Genomic DNA, 18,051 nt, shown 5'->3' with positions numbered 1-18,051 from the left:
GACCTACTATTGGCATTTTGTTATTTGTTGTCTTTATGTCTTAAATGTTTTGTTTCTCCTTTATTGTCTTCTTTTGTATTTAATTTTTTAACTCATTTTGATTTATACATTTTGATTTAATTTTCATTTCCTTTTCTGTAAATTCTATAAATATTTTCTTCGTGATTTCTATGGGGATTGCATATAATATCTCAAAGTTGTAATAACCTGTTTTTACCTGATAACTTTATTGCATACAAAACCCCTTCTTTTAGCTCTTCTACCCCCACCTTATTATTTATTTATTTATTTATTCACCCACACTTTACCTTATTGATGTCACAAATTACATCTTTATATATTTTGTACTTAGTAACATAGATTCATAATTATTATATATACTTAAATATATATTCATGACTATTTGCTGTAAATCTTGTAGAAGAATAAAAAGTGGAGTTATGTATGTTAGTCATTTCTCAATAAAAGTGGAAAGGAGTAACAATTAAAAATTGCAATAATACTTTGCTAGTTTTTTTATTTGTCCATGTATTTGTCTCTCCTGGAGAATGTGATATCTTCATATGGCTTTGAGTTGCCATCTCACATCCTTAATTCCAACCAGATAGACTCTCTTTAGCATTTCTTCTATGGAAGTGTAGTGGTTATGGACATTCTCAGTTTCTGTTGTTGATCTGGGAATGTCTTTCTTTCTCCCTCATTTTTGCAGGACATTTGTCTAATGTTGAATTTTCCCTGACCTGCCTTTTTGCCTGAGGCACCCACTGATAGCTTTACAGAGGCCGCCCTGGAAGTGATGAGTCACTCTCCTCTTGGTGTGGGTCTGTTTGTGTTTACCCCATGGGGCATTTGTTAAGCTCGTATCCCTCTCAGTAACTTCTCTGCCCTTTTCTCTGTCTTTTCTCCCCGGCATGTCCCATAATGTGTATATTGGTCGGCTTGATGTTCTCCCACCATAAGTCTCTCAGGCTCTGTTCAGTGTTCTTCCCTTTTTTCTCATTTTACTCTTCAGTCTCAATAGTTTCAAGTGACCTGTCTTCAAGTTCACTGAGTCTTTCTGTTTGCGTCTGCTATTGAGCCCCTTAAATGATTTTTTTTCAATTCAGTTTTGTATTTTTCACCTTCAAAATTTCCATTTGATTGTTTCTAATAATTCCAAATTCTTTGTAGATATTCTCATTTTGCTCTTATATTTTCTCGATTTTCTTTAGTTCTTTTGTCCATGTTTTCCTTTAGCCTTTAGAGCATATTTAAGGCAATTGTTTTAAAGCCTTTCTCTAGTAAGTCCAGAGCCAGTGTTTCTTGAGGGATGGTTTCTGGAGATGTATTTTGTTCCTTTGAATGAGCCACATTTTACTTCTTCTTTGTATGCTTTGTGATCTTTTGTTGAAAACTGGATATTTTTAAAAACAGCCCCCTCTCCCAGGCTTTGCATGCTGGCTTCATGCAGGGGACACCCTTGCAAATCAGCCTGGCACGCATTTTTCTCATGCCTTTGTTGTCCCTCGATCTGTGCACGTGCTCTCTTCCCAGGTCTCCCATTGATATGGCTGCTTCTAATGTCTTCCTCTCTGTTAGGCTCACACCCTTGTTCATTTTAGGGATGTGAGCTGGTCTATTGGATTCCTCAATCAGTAATCACTTGCCCCAGATGTCTTTGTCTGTAATTACCTTTAGGACAGTTTCCACAAGTCGTACCTGCTGCTTCCAGTGATTTCCCCCCTTCTGTGGTGTGAGCCACTTTTGGTTGTCTGAACTCTGTGTTGGGTGTCCCAAGACCAGTCCCTCAGGTATCCCCTAGACTGGTTAAAAATCAAAGGGTTGCAAATCAGTCCACTCTGCTCTCTCTGGTTTGCAGAGGGGAATAGCTTGTGGCCACCACTCTGCTCAAGCTCTTCCGCCCAGCACAGTCACAGAATTTCCTGCCCTGCCACACGTGGCTCATTCTTGACCAGGCACTCGCTTGGTTGCTGTGACTCTTTGGCCGTCCCCATAGTTCCCATATGTTATTCTGGTCATTCTCTAGTTGTGTATTTGGTGCTTCTGTGGAGGAACAGGCCTGGAGTTTTCTTATGTGTCATCTTGCTGACATCACTTTCCTGAATTTTTAAGTAAGTTTTTAAAATATTCAGTCTATTTCAAAATGTGCTGGTACACACATGTTTGTGTTCTGTTATTTTCATCTGCCAGTTTCCATATTTTTAAAATAAAAACACAGTGTGAGTGGGTTCCAGTCACTGGTAGAAGAAGAGGTCTTTACCCGGCCAGCCTGATATGTGTGATGCCTAAGAGGACCTTCAAACTGCACAGGGCTATGGTCACTCTTACAGAGACTGAGTGACCATGTATAAGTGGAGAAGCTCCTCCTTGCACACAGATGTGCTTCCTGCACTGAGGGCTGGTATCCATCTCTCCAGATGCTGCTGGAAACAACACCACGTGTCTGGATGCTCACAGCATGAAAGGACACTGACAAGACTCCCGGGTACCAGGGACCGTCCCACTGGTGCTCAGGCCGTGACAGTTACTGTAATAACACGCCAGCGACCAAAGCAGCCTTCCCTCCTCAGGGGAGGTTAGTGGGCAGTGTGTGACACTGACGTAGAGCTGGAACCCCAGCTGGGACCAGCACTCAGACAGGCTCCTCACCTGTCCCTGCTGACCTCCAGCCAGGTCCTGTGTGCCTCCATTGCTGGCTCCGCAAAGCCCCTCCGCCCTTCCCTCATCCAGCCCATTTTCAGGTACCTGCACTTCCCGTTTCCTATCAGATGTTTCCTGAGGGCCAGCTAGAGGTGACTGTCACCCGGGGTGGGGGGAGGGAAGCAGTGCCATCTTGAGGACTCACTAAATGAGCACTTCTGTGGGGCACATCCTCGCAGTGCAGGGACCCTAACAAGCGCAGCAGGGAGGCCACTGGCAAAGAAGGGACAGGTCCACAGGCCCCCTCTCAGGGCCCCCTCCAAGGCACCCCCTCCAGAGGAAGGAGGGACAGCCCCCTCTCTGACCTCAGGCTGGGGAGGGTCAAGGACCTGGGATCCACGTGAGTCTCTCAGGGCGTCGGCCCTCCCCCCGGGGAGCCCTAGGGGAGCCGGGTCCACACGAGGAGATGGGAACCCTGCTTCCCGCGGCCCCCACCCATGCCCAGCTAGTCACTGGAACTCTGCCGGACGCTGACTTCATGGCTGGTGGTTGGAAAAGAAGGGAAACCCGACAACAACGAAAGCCAGGCTGGGCACCAGGAGGCAAACTACCTTGCAACCTTCCAAGAACTGGTCTCACTCCGTTTTACTCAGTCCTGATCACTAATTAGCTCCATTTCAGATACAGTCTGAAAAGACAGATTCCTGGCCCAGGTTCACAGCAGCCTCACTCCCCTCCCCACTCCGGGCCCTGCGGGGTCGTCCCACTTGAGCAGGTGTGGGTCTGCGCCCTGAAGCCTCCCTGGGTGTCCCTTGCCTGGGGACCACGTCGTCCTTTCTGGCTCGGACACTAAGGGTCCCTCACAGTGTGGCATCCTGACCTGGCTTGCGGGCTTGTCCCCTGGCCAGCCCGTGTCCTAAACATCCTCCTGTGTCCTGGGGGCAGCCTGCCAGCCCCCCACGGCTTCCTTCCAGCTCGGTGTCTTTCCTGCAGTTGTGCCCTGCCCCAGTCGTCCCTGCTCTGGTGGCCTGCTCAGGTGCAGTGAAACCCTGCATCCACTGCCTCCTCCTCCAGGGAGCACTCCCTGACTTCTGACGAACGCACCTGCTGCATTTCCCCATGGACCCCGGACTCTGGGGCTCCCGATCTGGGGGTGCTGGTTCCCACCCGCAGCCCCAGCCTGCACAGCCCTGAGAGCCCGGCTCCGGCCCCTGCGCTCAGTGCCCTGTCTGTTTCCTCACCCGTCAGTCATCGGAATCTTGTAAGGAAGTATTTACTGCATTTCCAGGTGAAAGCAGCATCATCTCATAGAAAATAACCTTTTTTTTTTTTTTTTTTTAAAGATTTTATTTATTTATTTGTCAGAGAGAGAGAGAGGGAGAGAGAGCAAGCACAGGCAGACAGAATGGCAGGCAGAGGCAGAGGGAGAAGCAGGCTCCCCGCTGAGCAAGGAGCCCGATGTGGGACTCGATCCCACGACGCTGGGATCATGACCTGAGCCGAAGGCAGCCGCTTAACCAACTGAGCCACCCAGGCGTCCCAGAAAATAACCTTTTAAAATGATTCCCTGTGTATAGAGCATATCGTAGTTCCATCACTGGTGGGTGGGCAGGGCTGGTGTAAAATATTTTACAGGATTCCTAGTGCCCAGTCACCAGAGTGATGACAGAAGGCAAGGACAGCTCTGACAGCTTCTGCAGAATAATTTTGAATTCACAAAACCCATTCATTGTAAGACTGAGAAGTCGTGTGTGACATAAGCCTAGGGTAACATCTACAAGCACATTGTTCCGGGTCCCCTGCCCTTAGATCCTCTCTGCATGGGTTTGCCTTCCAGCTATATTCAGGACTTCTGAACTGCTCATGCTACAGTATCCCATAGCTTTATGGTTCATCTCATTTAGTAAAATGAGGCTTAAAAATCACACTTGAATAAATACTGAGCAAAGGTCAAACTAACTCTTTTCATAATCATAATAAGATAATATCGGGAACTGTGATTGTCCTTTTTGTAAAGCATCCCAAAATTATATAAGTTAAATTACATTTACTTAGCACACACTGTCTTTTTAAAATCAGTCGCAGATGGTGAGTGATCTGAGGGACTGGCCCGCTCAGACGGAGCTGCAGAGCCTCCTGCGCTAGATGTCCTGACATCTTCTGATTCATGTTTTAAGAAGTTTCTTAGTGTTTTAAGAGACTGTGGCAGAGGTATGACTTCTTATGCCTCAATCATTTGTCACGCAGTGTCCTCCTCTGGTGTATTTTACACAATCGGAATTGACTAGTCATAAGCCACGGCTGATGGTCACGAGAACGGGGTCAGTCACGAGCAGGGAAGCAAGGATTTGGGGCACAGAGGAACTGAGCTGTTGTGATCCACTGAGCAAGAAACGGGCTCTCTGAGTTCATCAGGCATCTGGGATGCAGGACACCTTCTAGAAGTCTGGCTTAGTGAATCACGTAGCTTTCCTGGACCACATGTATTTGTAATGAAGATTCTGTTTTCAGCCAATATCACTGTGTTGTGAGTGGGGGAGGTCAGTCCCCCTTGTGGGGTCTTTAAGGAACATTCCAGCGTGGTTGTGGAAGTCACGTGCGGGAAAGCTAAGGAGTGACCGGATTTGTTACGATCACAGGTGCTAGGGTGGGAGGCACAACTGGTACTCCTTGCTGGTGGCCAAATGGCAGGCGGGCCCAGGAGGTGACCATATCCATCAGGTGCAGACCTGAACCACTGAGAACCCCTGGGCAGGTCCCTGTATTCTGGGTTGGGATGGCCACAAAGCATTGAGGGGATTTCATTGCTATGTTTGGAGTCCCTGGGTCATAGACAGGGGAGAGCGAGATGGGGACCTTGTGACAGGAGCCTGCCTGACCGCCCTGGTGGGCCCAGGAGGGGGCTCACAGCCTCTGCGTGGTGATGTTGAGTCATCAGGGAGAGAGGAAGTGCTAACAATTTATGATCCAGTCTTCACCCTTTATTCTCATTTTCAACCTTATTTTCCTTCTCAGGTAAGAGAACCAAGACTCTGGTACAGCCCAGGATGGTTCCAAAATATATAAACAGTAAACAGTCTTTCAACACCTGAAACTGAGAGAGAGGAAACATTTCTGTTCATTAATGGTGACATGGAACTGAGATTTGTGCGTTCTGATGAGGCTCAGGGGTCCGTGGTGTCCGCTGGGCCCTGGACCCCAGCTCCTGGCCACCCTTCAGACTCCTCAGTGCATCTGTTACTGTCTGAAAGAAAAGGACACCTCACCTTTCTGTTTTCGTTCTGTCTTGTACTTCTTTCTTCCTACCGGGCCTCATTCCACAAATCATCAGCTATGGGATTCATGAGCTTTCTCTCAGTCTATAAATCACAAGCACCCCTTCCCTCCTCCATGGTGGGGGCTAGCCAGGGTCACTGTCCCCTTGATTTTGCATGGAAAGAGTGGAAGTCCACAAAGAGTCAAAGATTTACTCACGGACGCTGCAGGACAGTCAGGAACTCTGCGTTAGAGCTTCTCAGCAGATACTCTTTTCTTCCCGGGTCCATCGCTGCCTCACTAAGGTTACATGTATGTCACATGTGGGCAGAGGCTCTTGTAACCCTAGTTTGCGGCAGCCACCACTGCGTCCTGGGAGTGGTGGCCAGGAGCTGAGGTGGGGTGCTGCCCCGGTGGGGGGGTGGGGCAGGGAGACCAGGGGAAGCAATGCTAAGCATTCTCAATGCTAAGCGATCTTCCCTGTTACTACCCTGGGCCATGGTAGGACTCTGTGGGCAGATCATGTGGTCTCCAGGGCTCTCCCAGTGGGTCCAGCTGAGAAGCCAGGATCCCAGAACACAGACCCGCAGTGGTCCTGTAAACTGTTGGTGACACAGAGCTGGGCAACTAAGCCCAGTGATGGGGCAGGCAGAGCCCGCACAGGAGCAGCAGAAGATGTCAGCGCCACCTCTGTGGTGAAGTGAACTTCAAGTCGAACGGAGAACACCACCCTTGTATCGGGACACCTAGCACACTTAGGTTACCATCAATGCACAGCGTTCTCAAAAACACAAGCTAAAAGGCTTTGAGACACGAGAACGGAACGGGAGAATTATATCTTTTAATATTTCCACAATATTTGACGTGGGTTTGTAGAGTAAAAAAAAGTAGTCAAAGTATTTTTTCTAAATCACTGCTTAAGCAGCTATAAACATCTAGAAGAAAAACAGCCCAGGACGGAAATATAACAGAGACTGCACACATTCATGAATCTGTCTGACCCCTAACAAGCTTAGCTTGGGAGGCATGGCGTGGAGCATTTCCTACGTTAGAAGCGTAATTACAAATCATTAAAATGCCCGCTTGATCACAGTACAGAACATTTTTATGGCTTCCCTTGAAAGCTCACTTAAGAATTTTCTCTGAAACGTACTCAGAGCAGAGACAGTTAAGCAATAAAAGTGAGGTATTGTGAGACCATAATACTAACTCAGGAATAGTTGGGGTAGAAACCACTGTCCCTGGCTCAGCCTTTCCACATGTTTCATTTGTTTGTTCATTTGTGTTTTTTGGGGTGGTAAGTTTTGAATGAAGGAAGGATGGTCTTTGGATGCTTACGGGAAGGAGTGGCAGAATTTTCTGCCTTCCTCTCCATGCGAAGCAGGCCTGTGAGGGGCTAAGCTGTACCTTTCTCCTCCAGATGTCCCTGGCTGCTTCGGATGCGGGATCTTAGCTCTCTCTGCTGTCCTTTAAACTCCTGGGCATTGGTGAAATCTTGTCATGGGGTCTTTCTTTTAGTCAGAGTTTGTAGGGCTTCTGAGCCCATCCGTCCGGACCCTCCATGTGCTGACGGGGTCGTTGAAGGCAAGAGAGAGATGAAGGATTGACTAAGGACCATCACTCAGCACCCTAGTCTCGATGTTTCTTTCTTGGTGTTTCCCCTGAGAATTCCTACTTCGTGTTTCCATCACTCAGCAGTCCTGTTTGTTAGGGAAACCAAGGAGTATGTGTAGATAAAACCTCCCGTCAGTAAGTGGATTCCTCCCAGCGTGTGCCCTAGTGTGGGGGATGTTATTCCAGAAACTTCCCACCCTCAGTCTCAGGGGCAGGCCTCTCGGGAGTGACCCCCTTGGCCAAGAAACTTTCCCGACCTCAACCTCTGTTTTTCTTTATTTCTATAAAAAACAGCCTGATTAACCTTAACCCACAGGGTCATGGCATGGATTTATTGAGATCCTGCTTATGAAAAAAATCACGTTTAGTGTCCTGGAAACAGTCAGATCTCAGCACAGGTGAGCCCTTTTCTTCAGATGTCTGTCTTGTCTGGTTCAAGCCAGCAAAGAGGCTGATGGGGGTCCTCTTCCAGGCTCCATGCTGACCCTGGCTGTTTGACAAATACTTTGGATGAAGAAAGGAAGGAGAGAAACTGACTTAAAAGGGAGGGTTAGTGGGAGTGGTTAGGGGAGCAGTTAGGGGAATGGTTAGATGAGGGGTTAGGGGAGGGTTTAGAGGAGGGGTTAGGGGAGGGATTAGGAGAGGGATTAGGGGAGGGGTTAGAGGAAGGGTTAGGGGAGGGGTTAGGGGAGGGGTTGGAGGAGGGGTTAGGGTTGTGAGGGAGGTGCTCTAAGCCAATGTCCCGACTCAGGGCTTCATGGGGAGGAAACCCTGCGCAAGCACAGGGCATCACCGTCATTACCATTTTGTGAATCCTTCGGTGACGTATTTTCTCCTCTCTCACGTACTTCGAAAGTTAGTTCAGAAATCTCAGGCGCACCCGGCTGGCTCAGTCGATTAAGGCACCTCCTCTCGGTTTCAACTCAGGTCATGATCTCAGGTCCTGAGATCCGGCGGGCTGGGCTCACCGCTCAGTGGGGAGTCAGCTTGTCCTTCTCCCTCCCTCCTTTGCTCCTCCCCCTCTGCCCTTCCCCCCCCAAAATAGAGTCCAAAAAGCAAGATTTTCAGTTAATGTAAATTTCACGAAATTTTGGAAACCGACGGGCTTCCGTTCCGTAAGTGGCCAAGCACCATCGGAAGTGGGTTGCGAGGATGCGTAGCAAAGCTCCTGCGTCTCGGGGGAGGCGTGGTCCGCAGTGGGGTGCGCACGAGCTTGCGGGGGGGGGGGATCCTCTCACAGGAGTCGGCAGTAGGATGCCCGCCCTCAGGGCGCCCTCCCCACTCCCGTTCGCACCGGGGCGTTCATGGCCCCTGCCGTGGTGTGGGTCACAGCCCAGCAGCAGCTGCGGGCGTCACTCGGTGCGGGACGGGCTTGCTCTCCGGGTGCTTCTGAGACGGCCTTGCTGTCTACCACGGGGATGGTGGTCGGTAGAGGTGACATGATTAGCAGTGAGTGCTGCTGTCCTCTTACAGGCACAGAGCGGCTAAGAGATGGTCCAGAATCTCAGGTAGTGGCTGACAGCGAGGCACACTGGTTGAAGATCGCAAGGAGCGTTGGATCGAGGTGGCTCTGGGATGTCTCGAGTGGTCGGATCTCAGAGGGCTTTGGAGTCCGCAGCCCCGGGAGGAACCCCACTCTGCCTCTGGCCAGCAGACCTCGGGGCAGCCGGTTTTGTCCTCTGTGCAGAGTAAAGAACAAGCATGGCCCCATGGGGTGAGGGGAGGGAGCCCATGGTGAGGACACAGGGGGAGGGGCTCCTAGTAGGGGGACCCTCTCTGAACCCCAAACTGGCATGAAGAGGATTTTAACCCAAAGGCATTGGGGAACAGCTGCAGAAAGAAGCCTTCAAGGTGCTAACCTGACTCAAAGCAGCTGCTTCTGAGAGGTGAGGTGGCTGTGAGCCCCCTCCTCGAGGCGGATCCACTCCCAGGAGGGAGACTGAGATAAACCCACCCTAAATCCTTGCCACATCCTCTGTTTGTGGTGCGGAAAAAGAAAAAGCTCTTTCACCTGCATAAACAAATCTTACCACAAATTCCCCCATCTCTGGTTCATTCTCCCTAAAACCCATTTGTCTTTCCTAAAGCAACTATTTGTTCTTCCCTTAGGAGGCCTGTCTCCTCGCTCTTTCCCTGCTAAATGAGGTCTAGTAAGCCTCCAGCTTCAGCCAGAGCTAGCTTCTCCTCTCCCGTCTGTATGAACACACTTCTTCTCCTGTTCATCTGCCTCGCATCAGTTTTGCCTAGGGACCTCTCCAGGAGATGGGAAGTCTTCCTCCCTGACGCTAGCAGGAGCTCAGACCATAATATCATCACCGCTGTGTCTCTGGAATCCCAGATTCTAGTTTAGTCTGCATATTTAAAGAGTCTAAGACATACCCTGAGATTATAAATGAGATCATCAAGCATACTGAAATACAGAGGTAAACATTTTGAAATGGAAAAGATCTGGGTTGTACACAGAACATAATGCAGATTTCTTCCAATTCTGTGAAATTTTTTTGTAGGCAGAAATTTTACTGTGGAGACAAACTGTGGAGACCAATTGTGTGAGTCGAATATAGTGTCACAAAACTTATCATTGAGCAAATGCAATGTGTAGGTAATGAGAAGCGTGCTTTCTTATGCCACGTGTTGATTAAAAATGAGTGGTAAGCAGTTTACTAACGAACGTGACTTCACTTGACCTGGCTTAAGTGATTAAACCAAGCATGAGCTCCTGATCGGTCTTTCTGAAGATTAGGACCTGGGCTGATCTCTCCCTGCTTCCATTTTGGAGGAGAAGGGAGGAGGGTGTCTCCAGGTGTCAGGGACTGGCATTTCGCGGATCCAGCTTGCTTCCATGCTGGGGGGAGGCATGAGCAGTATTTGCTAATATTTCCTCTAGTGCCTGGGATATCGGCTGGAGCTTTCCTAGAACATGGTTAGTGACGGAAAGGATTCTGTGGCAGAGGGATGGCCCCTGTTGTGCCTCAGGTGGGGTCCTCATGTCTGTCCATCTCTAATCACAGGGATCCCTACTAGAAAATCTGGAAAAAAAAAAAGGTGGGAAGCAGTAAACGCAGAAGACAGTTACAATAAACCATAAAGAATGGCTAACTGGGGACAGGGAGAGGGCAGGAAGAGTGGCTTCTGCATGTTAAGCTTTTCTGCACTACTTGACTCTTCTAGCCAAAGCCATCTATGTTTCTCATTTATTTTCCATATCAACAGCGGTTTTCTTGCTAGCGAGAACACAGACCACATTTTGTTTTTTCTTGGTATTTTTTTTTTTATTAAGAAACAGTGTAACATGTAGCATTTAAAAATAAATTCAGAAATAATTTGGATTCATGCATTAATAAAAGCAAACAAAAGAGAACAACATAACAGACCAATATAGTCAAATGTTCAAGTGTTAGCATAGCAGCTTGAAAGAAGTAGCGTTTAGTCCTTTGCCTTTTCCTGCAAGTTCTCAGAAGTCTGCAGGGAGATGAACTTCAAACTTTCCGTCTAGAACTGTGAGGTGTTTGAGTTTTTGTTCTATTTGCAACAAGTTCGCCCGCCTGTTTCCTGGATGTGGAAGGAGACGGGAGACTCCTGGGTCAGAGACGGGGAGCGTGGGACTGACTTGGTTATTGGCAGGCAGCATCGCATCCTGGCCTTGGTTCCCCTTGACCCTATGTCACACGTGCGTCATGTGAGTGTGCATCATGCCCAGGTGGATGCCTGCACGCTCAGGGGCTTATGTTACAAGAGCTCCCGGAATCTGAGTCTTTTGTGCAGGAAGCATGCCTGCCCTTCGCCTGGAAGGAAAAAAAAATGATCTTACAGGGCTGCTTTCTATATAAATGTCCTTGCAAGACAGTTCAGAAGAAAAGAGTCAGGGCTTCGCTCTGTGAGATGTGCAGAAATGGGAGAAACCCATGGAGAAACCCATGTCTTCCCTCTGCTCTGGCCCCCACAGCCTTTTATCATCCCTGGAAAATGGTGAGTCAATGTGGCGAAGGACTTACTTCATACTCATTTCGACTTACTTCTCAGATATGTATTGCTTTTTTCCTATTCTAAGCATAATTCTTGTGTCAGAGTTAATTTTGAACTCATAGTGACCCTAATCATTTTGGTTTAACAGTATTGGTGACTCAAATTTAAAATGCTAAGAAAAGAGCATTTTGGGGGGTGAGGGGTTTCTAAAATGACCAAAACAACTTTAGATAGACAATTAGTTGAAAAACAGCTATTTGATCTTGATACAACTTTTAACTTATTTGGCTAAATTCTATATAAATTAACACTTCCTTTGAATGCAAAGTTGTGCCTACCACTCAGAAGTGACTCTGATTCTTTGTATGTATGACAGCGGAATCTTGGGAGGGTGAGTGTGTTTCCCTTATAAACAGTCTAGGATAAATCCAAATATCTATTGGGGAAGAAAATTTTGAAAAACGTTTCATTCGGAACTTTCATTTCAGAATTCCATTTCGGAAAAACATTTTCATTCTACTACTGCAGGACTCTTTGCTTGTTCCCCTGTGTTAACATGGGCCATTTGCCTCTTAAAAATATATATTTATTTAAAGTGTATTTACTGAGTAACTTATTTAATAAACCCCAGGTGGGGCTTGAACTCAAGACCCTGAGATCAAGAGTTGCACGCTCCTCTGACTGAGCTGGCCAAGCGCCTGGCAGTTAGCCTCTTGAAAGAAATGGAAAGCCACAGAGAAGGTTTCAGAAGTATTTCTTTAGTTGCCCAGTGGTATTCAGTCTCCCTCAGAAATTATTTAAAAATGGGGAATTTTTGTTCAAGACGTCTAATGCTGGTGTGAAGTCCCCCCCCCCCAATTTATTGTGCTGCGGTTGACGTGTGACATCTCCCTGGTACTCACGGGGTCTTCCCTCCATGCGCACATTCCCTGGGGTCTCTGTGCATCCAGATTTCCTCTTGTAACGACCCAGGCTCGTCGGATCAGGACTCACTCCAATGGCCTCATTTTACCTTGATCACCTCTTTATGGACCCTGTCTCCAAACAGTCACATTTGGAAGTACAGGGGGTTCAGGCTTCCACATATGAATTGGGGTGGGGGACACAATTCAGCCCATCACAGCAAGTCATATGGGTTCCCTACTTTAAAGATTTTTTTTAAAAATTTATTTATTTGACAGACAGAGATCACAATAGGCAGAGAGGCAGGCAGAGAGAGGAGGAAGCAGGGTCCCCGCTGAGCAGAGAGCCCGACGCGGGGCTCGATCCCAGGACCTGGGATCATGACCTGAGCCAAAGGCAGAGGCTTTAACCCACTGAGCCACCCAGGCACCCTGGGTTCCCTACTTTATAAAGTATTTTAATGTTGAATTAAATACATATAGTATCTCTTCAAGTCACAGGTACTTCTCCATGAGAAATCTTCTAAATTTTGTACAAATAACCCATTTGATATATCATTATTTTGAACATATGCAGGAGGCTAATAGGATCGTGCTATTCTGCCAATAATCTGAGTTGTTAAAGAATGCCCCAGGGGCGCCTGGGTGGCTCAGTGGGTTAAGCCGCTGCCTTCGGCTCAGGTCATGATCTCAGAGTCCTGGGATCGAGCCCCGCGTCGGGCTCTCTGCTCTCTAGGGGAGCCTGCTTCCTCCTCTCTCTCTGCCTGCCTCTCTGCCTGCTTGTGATCCCTCTGTCAAATAAAAAAAAAAAATCTTAAAAAAAAAAAAAAAAAAGAAAGAATGCCCCAAAACTGTGCCTGGAGTCAAGTTTATATTTAAGTCAGGTTATATATTTAATTCTTCTCATTCAATTAACTTATTTAATTCCTTCAAGTTGCTGATAGGAGGCGCACACTATTAAACACTCACTTGAGGCATTTCTTATAACACTAACAATACCTCCTTCCGTTCTTGGTGTCACTCTTCAAATACTGAAAGCTAATTTGGTTTCCAGAAAATAAGCTTGTGCCACGTATCAAACCACACACCTTTTTTGTGATGTTCTGGTATTATTTTCAATAACCATACATTGCTTTTAAAGTATGATCTTTTTGCTATTGGAAATATTTTTTCTGGCTTTTTCTCTACTTTCAACCTCTTTGCCAACACCAGTGGGCCTTCCAGATAGCTTATAAAATGTATTTCTCCTGATCACGTAAGAAGTTAGGGAAGGGAGGAGCGTTGCGAAACCCTACTGGTTTTTCTGCAGAGTCAGACCTGTCTTGTCTTGTCTTCTGGGTTCGTATTTCAAGCAGAAGGTAAAACTAAGCAGTAAAGGCCTACAACTTCTCAACGGGTTTTAAAAATACGTCATTTCAATAATATTTTGGGAATGTTTACATTATCCTTTTATACAGCTGAGATTACAGAAGCACGTTAATGAAGAGCAGCATTCGGGACCCTGTTTCCAGCACCTGCTTTGGCCCCGGGATGTGGATGAGTCCAGGGCCAGGTGCTCTGGGTTTCTGGGAGGCGGAGCTGTGCTCAGTCACGGGGCGGGTTACCTCTCCAGGTAGGGGAAGGTGCTGCGACCCAGAGCCGTGGTCGTCTCTTTTTGCTCAGTCACTGGTTTGACTGTGTGACTTGCTTCCGCTGAGTCCATGAAAGAAACCAGGAAGTGCTTACTAAGTGCACATTTTTTCCGACACATGAGATCGTCACATCAGAAGATGCGCACCAGGCACCTGTCTGGCTGTTTTAAGTGAGAACGGAGATTATCCGTTCACTTTCCAGGACACTGTTGAAGTCAACTCATCCGCACGAGTTAAACTCTAGTGCTCACCTCGCGCGAGGCCCCTGGCTGACTGACATCTAAGGGGTCAGGCCCTCCCTCGGGGTCATACTTCTGACATCCCAGTCCAGCTCACTCAGTGAAACGACAAGAGGAGGATTTCCTTGATTTATCTATGTGTAAATGTTACAGTACTTTGTAGTTCACTGAAATATTAAAAATAATTCATAACAAGATCACTTACTTTAAAGCAACTGGCTACAACTTTGATGTGGTCTAACTACAGGAAATAATTTTAGTACGTCCTTTCATGGTCCGTGAGCCTCTGGAAATAACGGGGACAAAATATTATTTTTAATAGTAACAGTAATTATTATTATTCCCCCATTGCTCATGAAGAAGCTGAGATACGGGGAGATTTAAGCATCTTGTCCAAGACCATCATGGCCCCGTAATTAAAATGGCCAGAATTAGAGCTTGGGGATTCTTGCACACACTCTTGATCCCAGCAACATCCTTCCTCCTACCTCAGAGGTCTTAAAATAAAATGAACAGCGGTGAGTGAGTAATGAAGCTCAGGTTTCCTAAGGGCCTGCAGATGAGGCGTAGTATTTATTATTTTTTTAAATCACCAAGACCTGTTTCTATAAGCAACACCACTTGTGTTTGGAAAGAAGGCATTGGTATAAAAGCCGACATCAGGACACAGACATTTCAAACCTGAAATGACAAATACATAATAGGCATCTTGAAGGTCATTTGTTGACCCCAACGCGGAATCGTGATGACTCAGTTTACATCCGAGACCATGGCTCCGAGGGAGTCTCCCAGTGATCCCTTCTCCGAATTTGGAGTCTACTAACGTGACTGCTAACTAAATCAGTGCAGAGCTGGCAGCTTTTCAGAAAATTCACCGATTCCTAAAACAAATTATCTCGGAAACATGTTTCTAGCACGTGAGCGGAGCCCAAGCTGTGGACTCGGGTTACCTTCAACCTAACTAACGTGGAAATGTTAGACATCGTCTGCTCCTAATAGTGGACAAAGGATTCAATGTGATGCCTTAAGTGACCAGATGTTGAGTCCGTGTCCAGATGAAGTGTCCCTGTGATCAGTTGTGGGGAGAGTGTCGTCGGTGTGTTTCTTAATGCTAGCGAGCCAAGAGGGATGCCAGAAAGACAGGCCCATGGAACTCCTCCCACTAACTCATCAATATTCTAAGAGAGGTTTTCTTGTTCTTACTTTACACATGAAAATTCTGGCTTCCCCGAGGTCACTCCTGTCACGAGAGATGGGGAAGATGGGGTTTTCATCTTCCCACTTACTAGAGCACAGAGTGGGCCTTTGTTTCTGCAAGTTTGTGTGGCCTGTTCACCCAGATCTGTTCTGGAAAACCAAAGCAAAAGTACATATGGCAAGGAACAGATCACACCATCTCTTAAGAGATAAACACTAGCTTCACCAAAATATATGGGATCATTTCAGTAATGAGCCCTGAAAGTGAGTGACATGCTAGTAGGGATCTGTATTGTGCCACAGTCATTTCATTTAACTTCTGTATCTTAAAAGAAATGCGTGATTGATTTGTACCCAAAGGGACTGGTGATAGTGCTATGAGACAAAAATAATGCGATTCCTTAAAATTAGAACAAATTAACATGGTCACAGACCTGTGCACACATACATATATACGTCCCAATATTTGAATGTAATTAAAATTGTGTGTGACAAATGTTTCATACACAGATTCCCAGAAGTTTTAAAGAGTGCCTTCTGAATCTCCTCTTTTCATAGACTATTAAGACATTATTTCCACTTGAAATATTCCTTAAATAGTATTCTGTCTAAATTCCATTAAAACAGCACTAGAAATTCCTTTTGCTATATGGCGTTGTCATCACACAGTCTGAATGACGGTGTCCAGAATTTACCTTCCACGGACAAAGTGCTTCAGAAGGAAGTAATGATATCCAAGGAAAATAAAACAATTTGTTCAAGTACCTTTCCTAGTTTTTGTCAGTTACCCTCAGATAAACATGGACTTCAGTTCTGAGGTTGAATTGTAACCTTGGCATCACAGTGAACGTGGGAGCCGACGGTGATCTGCACGTCTCGGGTCTTGAACCTGAGACAGAGTGTAAGGAACGGGATGCAGAGTTGGACAGACGAGCAGCCTCTGCCAGATGCACCTGCCGTAACCAAAATGGCAGCCAAGGCCGTGGCCACAGTGGCTGGTGCTCGTGGACCGCCTACCTCCAGGCAGGTGTGGGAACATGATTGTCAGGTATTATCTCACGTAATAGCTCCTCAACCTTCAGAGTTCGCTGGACCACGCTGGTTTTGTGGATGAAGGCAGTGGGTCTGGGAGCCCGTAATAACAGGAGCGCGTGCCGGACAGTGATGTGTTGGTACAAAGCAGCCCCTACCCAGGCCAGCCTGCAGTTCCTACAGGAAGCTGGGGGCAGGGAGGGCACATTCCTGACTTCCCATTCAGAGCGTGGAGGCAATGGAGAGGGTTTGCCTGCTCTTGGTGTAACAGTTGCCAACCCTTGAAGAACAGGTGACGTTGGACAAAGATGGTGCTTCCACTGAGCAAGAGAGAGAGGCTGGAGGGCTTCCCAGATGATGTTTCGTTCACTAGCCAAGAGGAAGTGTTATAGGGTCTGAGACTGGCCCTGATACCACATTTAGTTTTCTGTATTCTTGGTTCCGTCCGTTCCTACCAGCTTGTCATGGCTTACAAGCCCGAGTAGTGATTGGGCTTGGTTTGGTTGGGGTTGGGTGTTAAGCCAGGTCTAGGGTTTCACAAAGCAAAACGACGAGATGTGAATTCTTTTTGGCTCAACTACGAGATTTGCTCCTGTGCAGCGTGAGTATGCCTGACCCTTTTAACTGTGGTGGAGGCGGAGTGTGTCCTTCTGTGCAAGGGAGCATAAGAAAGGGTCAAGTCTTCTGTTCCTCACTTTGTTACTATTATATGAAGGAGTATTACGAGAACATCTTTGGCTCTCTGGATGGTAAAACTTGGAGAGATCAAAGAACACAGAACTTGAACTTTTGATGGGGGGTTCCAAAGAACTGATAGCATTGATTTACCAGTTGACATAGGTTTTTAGAAGAGATGCACCATAGCTGTCTGTTTTCAGAGCATAGACTGGTAAGGTCCTTGGACGGGGCAGATTTTCCGCTAAGATGCTGTGTTACGATTGGAAACCCTTAGGCTGTTATGGCTTTGCTGTTGCATAGGTCCTCTGGGAAAACTGATGGACAATCTGAGGAAGAGTCGATGGAATCAGTTTTAAAAGGGGGTGTACAGTGTCAGGGGTCGACACTGACACCGAAGAGCAGGAAGAGCCCGTCGAAATCCTGGTGCAAAGGAGGCTAGAGGAGGTTCTGGGGCCCAGGTGGCAGGACAGAAGAGCCCAGCGTCTCAGGGGACTTTGCAGGCGCAAATTGTCTACACAAGAACCGAGGTCCTGTGGCTCACACTCCAGCTTCTGGAAGATCGCTGTGTGGGAGTTAATGCTAAGGAAGGCAGGACCGTAGGGGTGAGGGGAGCGGATTCGCCACAGGGGTAACTAAGTCCATGTCATCGGAAGCGCACCCACCTTTTTCTCCACGCAAGTACGGAGCAGTTCAGGAGCGTTCAAGAGAGGTTGCGGGTCAGGGCGGAGAGGCTGCGTGGGGACGCACTTCCTGGTGTTGGAGTCTGTGCTCTGTTCTCCCATTCCTCTCGCATGTATGTGTTACCTTTGAGAAACCGAGGAAATCATTAGTGACACAGCTGTCTGAAATAGATTAAATCATTAGTGATATGATCGATGTGTGTATATGCGAGCATCA

General features: G+C 47.2%; 1 protein-coding gene across 1 annotated transcript in view; it reads left to right on the top strand.

The window, feature by feature from the left end:
- LOC111139983 (contactin-associated protein-like 3) overlaps positions 1-18,051 on the top strand; it is a gene marked incomplete at its 3' end in the record, with an annotated part of 73,600 nt that overhangs the window by 35,586 nt on the left and 19,963 nt on the right.

The sequence above is a fragment of the Enhydra lutris genome, unplaced genomic scaffold (assembly GCF_002288905.1).
Source record: "Enhydra lutris kenyoni isolate GAN:26980312 unplaced genomic scaffold, ASM228890v2 scaffoldscaffold138, whole genome shotgun sequence".
Classification (NCBI taxonomy): domain Eukaryota; kingdom Metazoa; phylum Chordata; class Mammalia; order Carnivora; family Mustelidae; genus Enhydra; species Enhydra lutris.
This window is presented reverse-complemented; position numbering and strand designations above follow the sequence as displayed.